Raw genomic sequence first — 8,024 nt, forward strand, 5'->3', positions numbered from 1 at the left:
CAATAACCCAATCTCAATAGAGAAACAGGCAGTGGTTACTGAGAACGAATTAAAAATTAAACGAAAGACGTATCAGTTTATATGTCATGTTTTTAACGAAGTGGGAGGGCCACCCTTCTCCCTGTTCTATGTGTACTGGTTTGGTTTCTGGGGAAAGCTTCATTTCCTTGGTTGTAATGACTACATGTCTATTGCCAGGGGAGCCTTCTGATCTCATTCCTTAAAGATAGGAAAATGAGCAGGAGGTGGCAATCATTAAGCAAGTGAAAAGCAGTGTCACTGGCAAGTATGGGTAAAGTTGGTGAAAATGGAGATTTTGTGAGGCTAATTACTTTTGCATGCTCTTAATTGCTGTCAAAACATGCAATATATCCCATCATAAAAACACATTGGAATTCTCTGTGAAAAATCCTTTGACAATGGTCAAAAATGCACTTGCTCTTTCAGGGAAAAGATTAATGGTCACACTGATTATAATATACCTTCTTTAATAAAGTGGAATCCTTATCTGAAAAGGGGGAATACCAAAGAAAGGAAAACATTATTGAAAAGTAGGAACTGAATTAAGAAGAGAAGTTGAAATTAGGGACACTTAAAAGGTTAAAGGATATGATATGCAAAGTGTAAGAGAAAGAAGATTTGGTGTCTAGGATACTGAAAAGCAGATTTGAGAAAATGCAAAGCCCAACACCACAGGGAGAACATTTCAACTTTACTCATTGCACGGAAGAGAATGAGCTGATCTGCTGCTACACCCTCACCTGGAACCTTCCTTAAGGCCTTCTCAGGCTCCATATCCAAAGGTGAAAGGGGAAGCCCTGGGATATACAGAGACAAGTGCTCCTGATTAATAAGACTCAAGAGAAATCAATATTTGAGCTCATGATCTAATCAAGGGTGGCTCATCTACTCTATGGCCTTTAACATCTAAATATGTTTTAGACTTAACATTCAATTTTCTAATACATCCTTGGCAGGTATAAGAAGAGAACATCTATATTAAGTGAAATGCAATATTCCAGATGAGATAAAAAAAATTGAGGTTCTTGATCTACTGTACCCTCCAAGTCTCTGTAAACTCTAACATAAAACATTACCTTAATGGCCTTGAATTTGGGCAGTTATGCTTAATTCAGCTTAATAGTAAACTCCACTTGGACACAAGGTCTGTACATGACCATGTAATGCAGCTCCTAGGATTAGTACTTACATAAGTCACCAGATTTTGTGATAAATAAGACTATGTTGGAAGCACTTCCTGAAGAAAACAAGATTTATAAATGCAAACTATTCCAAATATTAGTCTCTGAACTAAAAATTTATTGCTATTATTTAAAAAAAAGTTTTCCCATCACACTGAGTTATTAGATACCAGCAGTCTCTAGGTAGGCACCACACCATCTTGCTCTTCAGGGTCCCCAAAACCACACTACCAAAGCTACCTAGTAACCCATGTTGTATGAAAAGAACCAAGCCACATACAGCTTTAGAAGATTTGAGAGTGAGGCTGTCCCAAGTATCAAAGTGGGGCCCACGAATCAGTTACCTTTCAAGACACAAAGGGTATGTGAACAGGAGAGGAAGCATGGGAGACAGCCTAGAAGGGAGTGGGAGACATCCTTGAAGAGTCACACAGAAAGGAGGCAAGGCAGGAATGAAGCAAAGGGACACTGAAGATGGCCGGGATAGGAATAGATGAGCATTCCATGAAGTACTACTATTGGTACTAAAGCTGAAAGCGGAACTCTGCCCTTCAGTTATTACTATCTCTCAGAATTTTGGTGGATATCTCTCTTCATTCATATCCTTGGAAGATGTTTATTTACAATTCTTTCTAGCCTCTAGTGTATTAGCAACTATTTCTTGAGTAACCTTTCTTGAGAACCTACAAGATAAAAAGTGTGGTCTTTGCCCTGGAGAATACAGGGGATAAGGGCTCTCCCTAAGGAGGTGATCCGGACAAAGGGGAACATAGAAAAGCTTTCCAAAGGTGTGAATCCTTGAATTCTGATTCAGTTAAGCAAAGGAGAGGTACTACTCATGATAGGTACTTAATTTGTATTTGTTAATTAATTTCAGCTCATTTTGCTTTGTAATGATTACCTGGAAGAATGCTTAAGGACTGGGAGCTAGCTTTATTTGAATTGTTGTCAATTAAAAAGATAAATCTATCCATTTCAGGGTTCAAGGGTATAATCTGAAAAGAACACTGTATCTTCTCTTTGGCTGGGAAGAGGGAGCATACTCATAATTTTTCCAATTACAAGGTATCCTCTTGTTCTATTTATTTCACAGAAAAAGTTTTAAAAGCCTTCAAAAAGAGCACATTTTGCTCACTTAAAATATGTGTATATATTTTAGCATAAAATATACTTGGCAGCTTCTAACATAATTGGATGGTTATGCCTTGCAAAAACTTGATTTCTTTTTAATCAAATTTTTAGAACCATACTGGGTTTCTTGCCAGTGCTGCAATAGTGAGCAATAAATACATCATTAGATCAATAGTGGTCTGATGATGGATTACTCAAAAGATACTAGCAGCCAAAAAGAATGAGACCAAAAGTATCAGTGTGAAGATTAATAAAATATTGTTTAAAACATAGATACCAAGTTAATATTATAGGGAAGAAAACACTATAAAATAGAATGGAACAGCTACGGGTTTATGATGTACAGTAGTGATATTGATTATAGATTTTCCTAAGTACTTGAGAGCAGCCACACTATTATATATGCCTCTGATTAGACCCAGAGATGAGAAGGAAAAAGTTATAAAAAAAGAAACTAACCAGGGGAAGGCCTGCTGCTATAATAAATTATTTAAAGCCAGCGGGGTGAGCAGGTTGTGAAGACAATATAAAACAGAATCAATGCCCCCAAGAAACCCCATACCATCCACACCTCCATAAATTTCTCACCGCTCTGTCTGGCATTTTACTAGAGGTATTTCTTTCCCACATGCTCCCCATCCCACCCCCACCCCGACCATTCACTTTTGGCCCAGTTCTTTTCTCAGAGCTTAACATTGTTTTTTCTTGTGTAACCCAGGATCTGTTGTCTTCAATTATGTTTTTCCGCTTGTATTAGGAGTGTCTGTGAGGCCACAGATGAATGCATCTGTCACTTCATTCATCTGGATCTTAAATTTCTCAGTGACACTATAAGCTGGGGATATCTAACATGATACACATATCAACCTGACTCTAATATCATTCTTTACCTTTTTCTATTTTCTTACTACTGTTATCGTTAAATTTACAAAGCTAAAACTACAGTAAAATTTCTCCAGTTCAATGACTGCTCTCTATTACTAGACCCAAATTCAACAGCAAAAGTAGGAGCCTGAAGGGGTATTGAGAAGCAGTTTTAAAATGGCTAAAATTTAAGTATTAGGAGACATTAAGAAAACAGATTGACTTGAAAAGTGAATTTTTTTACCAGTAGATTTCACCATGGGAATAAGGGTAAGAAAAGAGTAAAAAACTTGAAAAGACTTTTTCAAATGAAAGTTAGATGCCAGAAGTATGCCATGGCAAAAGAAAAAAAAATTAGTGTTACAGAGAGGCTTGCAATGACCTATGGCCCAGTTTCAAGAAAAGCAGCATTCTATTCTAGGTGCTTTTTTATTTCTTTTTAAACTGGACACCAATCAGGGCCATTGTATGATCAGGAGCTGTGGCATACCTCAGGATTTTCAACTTTAAGTGCATCAAATCATGCTGAAGCCAGGCAAATGAAATATAAATAATGGTGTCTTACCACTGCAAAACCATTTGCAGCATAACCTGACTATACAAAAAAACAGCACTGGGTTAAAATACAGGTCCAAAGAATTCTTCAAGTAGTCTTTACTCCTGTCCTGCTCTACGACCTTTAGCAAATTATTTGCCTCTCTAAGTCAAGGTTGGCTGGTTAAGGAAGGAGTTATTGAACCAATTATCATATATAGTGGTTAACTTTATAAAGAAAACTGTTACAAAGTCATATTCAATATAAGAAAAAAATGAAAAAAGGGTTAACTGTAGATAATATGAATGACTAACCATAAGCTTATTGTATCACCACACTACTAAATAAAAACAGTTCAAAACATAAAGCCAACTTCTCAGTTGTTGGTGTCATCTTTGAGTATGACAGACAGGATCTAAATATCCTTTTGTAGCTGCTGTTTGCTCATCTGAAACAAAGTGGGGAAAAATCATTATCCTCAAAAGATTGTTAAGAAAAGTGACCTATCAATATGCCTACCAAGTGTTTCTTTAAACAGAAATTGCTCCATAAAAGTCCCAGTGATGATCCAATGGTTTGGAACAATCCAAGTTCAATGCCCCAGCATAGCCATGTTCCCTTGTCATCAGAGAAGTAAAAATTCTGGGTACTTCTAGCCTCTGTGAAGTCATTTGGTTCTTTTGGTACCTGAATAGTAGCAAGAGGGACAACTTCTGATAGATCCATTCTCTTTCAAATCTTATTTAAGACTTTTATATGGAGAATTATGCCAATCTGACATGGAAGAACAGATTCCAGATGTCAATACCAAACAATAAATAAAAAACTAATTGGTAACAATAAATCAAAATCCACACTGATTTCAGTGAAAAGAGAGTTAGCAATTCTCAACCCATTCTCTTTGATAAGAAAATTCACCCAATTAATTGGACAGCTCAAAATATTTCTAAGGTGATTTTCAGAAAAGAAGTTTCCCTGGCCTCAAAGGTAGGTAGCTGGAGACATTTTGCTGGCTGACTGAAGAGCAGGCAAGATCTTCCCAAGGAAATACCTGACTTATACTCATCTATACTAGCTTGGCAGAAGTGTATACTGTGGTGAGAATCCCAAGCCTGCAGTGGCTTTTAAAAAAGACAAAGGTGTCTTCTCTCCTACCCTCAGGAAAAAATGACCAACATCTACATTACAGCTAGCCAAGTCATCCCAGAGCTTCCAAGGAACCCACTGTATTGGAAGTAGGTGTGAAGAGGTCAAAATTAGGGAGGGGTCTCAAACTATCTTGCTTTCAAGACTTCCTTAGACTTGGGGCCAATCTGGAATTAGGAAAGCTAAAGATTCTTAAACACCTCCAAACGCAGGACAAAAGGGGACCACTGTTGTGGAAAGAGAATTAATGCATTACAGTACCTATAAATTTCACAAGGTCAGTAAGTGCCACCTGGAAATTTCTGAATAATTATTTGTTAAATCAATTCAGGGCCTGTGTTCTTTTATATCATAAACACCAATCCAGTATTTCCTGAAATATGGTTTGCTGATGTGAGAATCATTTGGGGGTGCTTGTTGAAAATGCTGTTTTCTAAGTCCTACCCAGACCCCAGAATTGAATCCCTAGGACTGGAGTTCAGCTCAAGAACTGAATTTCTTGAAGAAACTCAGTAGACTTGGATGATTCATATTAAAGCCAAAGAATTATTGTGTCTATAGAACTCATCACAAATTTAGACACACATATATTAGGAAATCTGTATATTTTCTAAAAAAAAATTTATGTACCATAAAAATAAAAATACGTTTTATGATGAGTTAAAACCATTCCAGTTTATTCTGCCCACATATAATGAACATCACTGTTAACATGTAGTTACCAGCATAAAATTATTTGAAAACATCAAATATGCTTCTCAAAAATACTGCCTTTATTGTTATCCAAAGTAATTATGCTATTAAAATAATTAATAATTTTTAAAAAATATCAGTCATGTGGCTGCAGGAACTTATTAAGCAGTTATACTCGTCCCACATCCTTTTAATCATCAAAATTTTTGTGATAATGTCTTTTTATTATTTTAAAACTACAAATTGTGAACTATCATGACTAATAACTAGGCTTAATATGAATTTATGTCCAAGTTATAAATTCTATGTTTCATTAGAATTACTAAGGCATTCTTAACACTAGTCTCTGCAATAAAGCTCTGTTTACTTCTATTAAAGTGGTTTTTTTATGGGGGGGGAACAATTCAATTTTAGTGCATTCTCTTAAGAAGCAAAAGAAAATAGTTCTGATATACACAAAGCAGTAAACCAGTATTGCTTGATGATGTGACAAGCACATTTTTCCCCACCATGGGATTATTTTTTCTCCTATAACCCCTCATCATAGCTATAATTATTTCACAAAATACAATTTGCCATTTCTAGAGACAATATTCCACTCTACCTTTCTTTTCATCCAAATCACAAGTTCAGGCTAAATAATGAATGAAAATAGAACTTGAGAGGCAGGCTTTGTTTGTGGCATGTTGTTTCTGCTGAGGGTTGCCCCTACCCACTCTCCACCCCAGGGCTGACTGAAGTGTACATGTTATGTTTTAACAGATGGGCGGGCTGGCGGGTGCTGGGCTGCCAAACAGGAACTCGGAATCTGCACCAAGTGGTATTGAACCGAATGCTCGTAAAGTTCATGGACATAACCCTGACCCAGACAGACCAGGCAGATGCAGACATGCTCACACATACACGCTTACCACACCACCACCACCGCCCCCCACCCCACCCCCAGCTCAGAGGGCTCATCTCTGTGACCAGGGGAAGTTCAAGGCTGAGCTGCCCTGCATATATTTCTACCTCATTCACCTATTAATTTTACATATACAAATACATACGCATATATATATATATTGCACATCCACATATGCATTTACACACATAGAAATATATTATATATATATCAATGTTTCATCTTTTCCAAATATCTAAATATTCCCAAATTTTAGACCCAAGTTTTTCTCTAGTACTCTCAACAAGCTTTCATTCATGTCAAGTAAGAATGATATCAAGGAAGATAATATCATGCTGAATTCTATTTAGTCCACACATAATATAAACTGCATGTATGTAATTGCCGTTAGAAAAACAAGCTGATCTTACCATTAAAAGCAGCCAGAACAACCTAACTCAGGGCCACTCACAAAGGAAGTGTCAGGTTTAACCCTGACTCTTCTGTTGTCAGTTCTTAAAAACTCCATCCCTTAAACACACAGGTGCTCAAACACACCCACCACCCGCCTCGCCTCGGCCTCCCCGGGGCTGAGCCCCGCCATGGACAGCTGCTCCCGGTCCTGAGGAAGCCCCGGGACGCACCTAGCGGGTGGGCCAGGAGGGGCGCCCAGGAGGGCGCAGACTCAGGCACTGATGGAAAGTCATTACTTTGCAAAGTTTAACGTCCAGCATGCTGTCAACTGCTTTCAATCCACAAACTACCGAGGACCCCCGCTCCGCGCCCGTTGCCCACCGCCTCCGTGGCCCTGGAGACTTGGGGACCCAAGGAGCAGTCGCCACCGGGCCGACACCGACGCGGGTCCTGAGGGTCGCGACACCGATCGCTCACGGCGCCGGTCGGCGCGGCCCGCAGAGGGTAGGGACGGCCCCAGTCGGTGCGGACGGAGCTGCGTCCCGGGCCAGCCCGGACGCTCTGAGAAGATAAGTTCGGGCGCGAGGACCTGGGCTCCGAGTCCCTCCGCCCGCCCGGACCTCCCACGGCAGCCGCGCGGACCGCCCGGCCGTCCAGCGCCGGGACGCGTCGTTCCCTGGCTCGCTAGTTGCGCCGCGGCGACGCGGAGGCCACTCACCCTTCCTGCTGACTCTGGGTCGCCAACCGACGCTCTGCCGCAGGTCCTCGGTCCCAAGTTGTCCCGAACCGGTGGCTGCTCACGCCCCAGCGAAGCAGGGCACATCGGCTCGGGCAGGCACCTCAGGGTAGCGCTGCAGAAGCCCGGCACCCGCCCCGCTCGGCAGTCGCCTGGAGTGCGCTCACAACTCACGGACCTGCTCAGCGACTGGAGCGCAGCGCCCGGCGGAGCCTAGCAGGCTCGGGAGGGGGCGGGGGTCTAGCCGCGGGAAGGGGGCGGAGCCAGATCCGGGCTCGCCCTGCAGGGCGGGGCGTTCATCAGCCCCTGACTGGCAGAACCCGGAGCCAATTGGGGCGGCGCCCTGGCCCGGGGCGGTGGTGGGTGGTGCCTACGGTCGGGACCCGCCCCGCAGCCTCTGTCCAATCGCTTGCGGCCGGG

At 41.2% G+C, this 8,024-nt stretch overlaps 1 protein-coding gene across 7 annotated transcripts in view; it reads right to left on the reverse strand.

Annotated features, from left to right (window-relative positions):
* Marchf3 (membrane associated ring-CH-type finger 3) overlaps window positions 1-7,817 on the reverse strand; it is a 157,835-nt gene extending 150,018 nt beyond the window's left edge. For 4 of the 7 annotated variants that reach the window (XM_004854453.3, XM_087180543.1, XM_087180545.1 and 1 more), the window contains exon 1: window positions 7,587-7,814. The gene's annotated coding sequence lies outside the window, so the exon portion shown is untranslated. Of the gene's footprint in view, window positions 1-4,251; window positions 4,420-7,586 lie in introns of all 7 variants that reach the window. The other 3 variants (XM_087180546.1, XM_087180548.1, XM_087180547.1) reach the window with 3 other exon arrangements.
* Window positions 7,818-8,024: the final 207 nt, after the last annotated feature.

The sequence above is a fragment of the Heterocephalus glaber genome, unplaced genomic scaffold (genome assembly GCF_053883595.1).
Source record: "Heterocephalus glaber isolate CG9 unplaced genomic scaffold, H.glaber_assembly_v1.0 deba00001463, whole genome shotgun sequence".
NCBI classification, from domain to species: Eukaryota; Metazoa; Chordata; class Mammalia; order Rodentia; family Bathyergidae; genus Heterocephalus; species Heterocephalus glaber.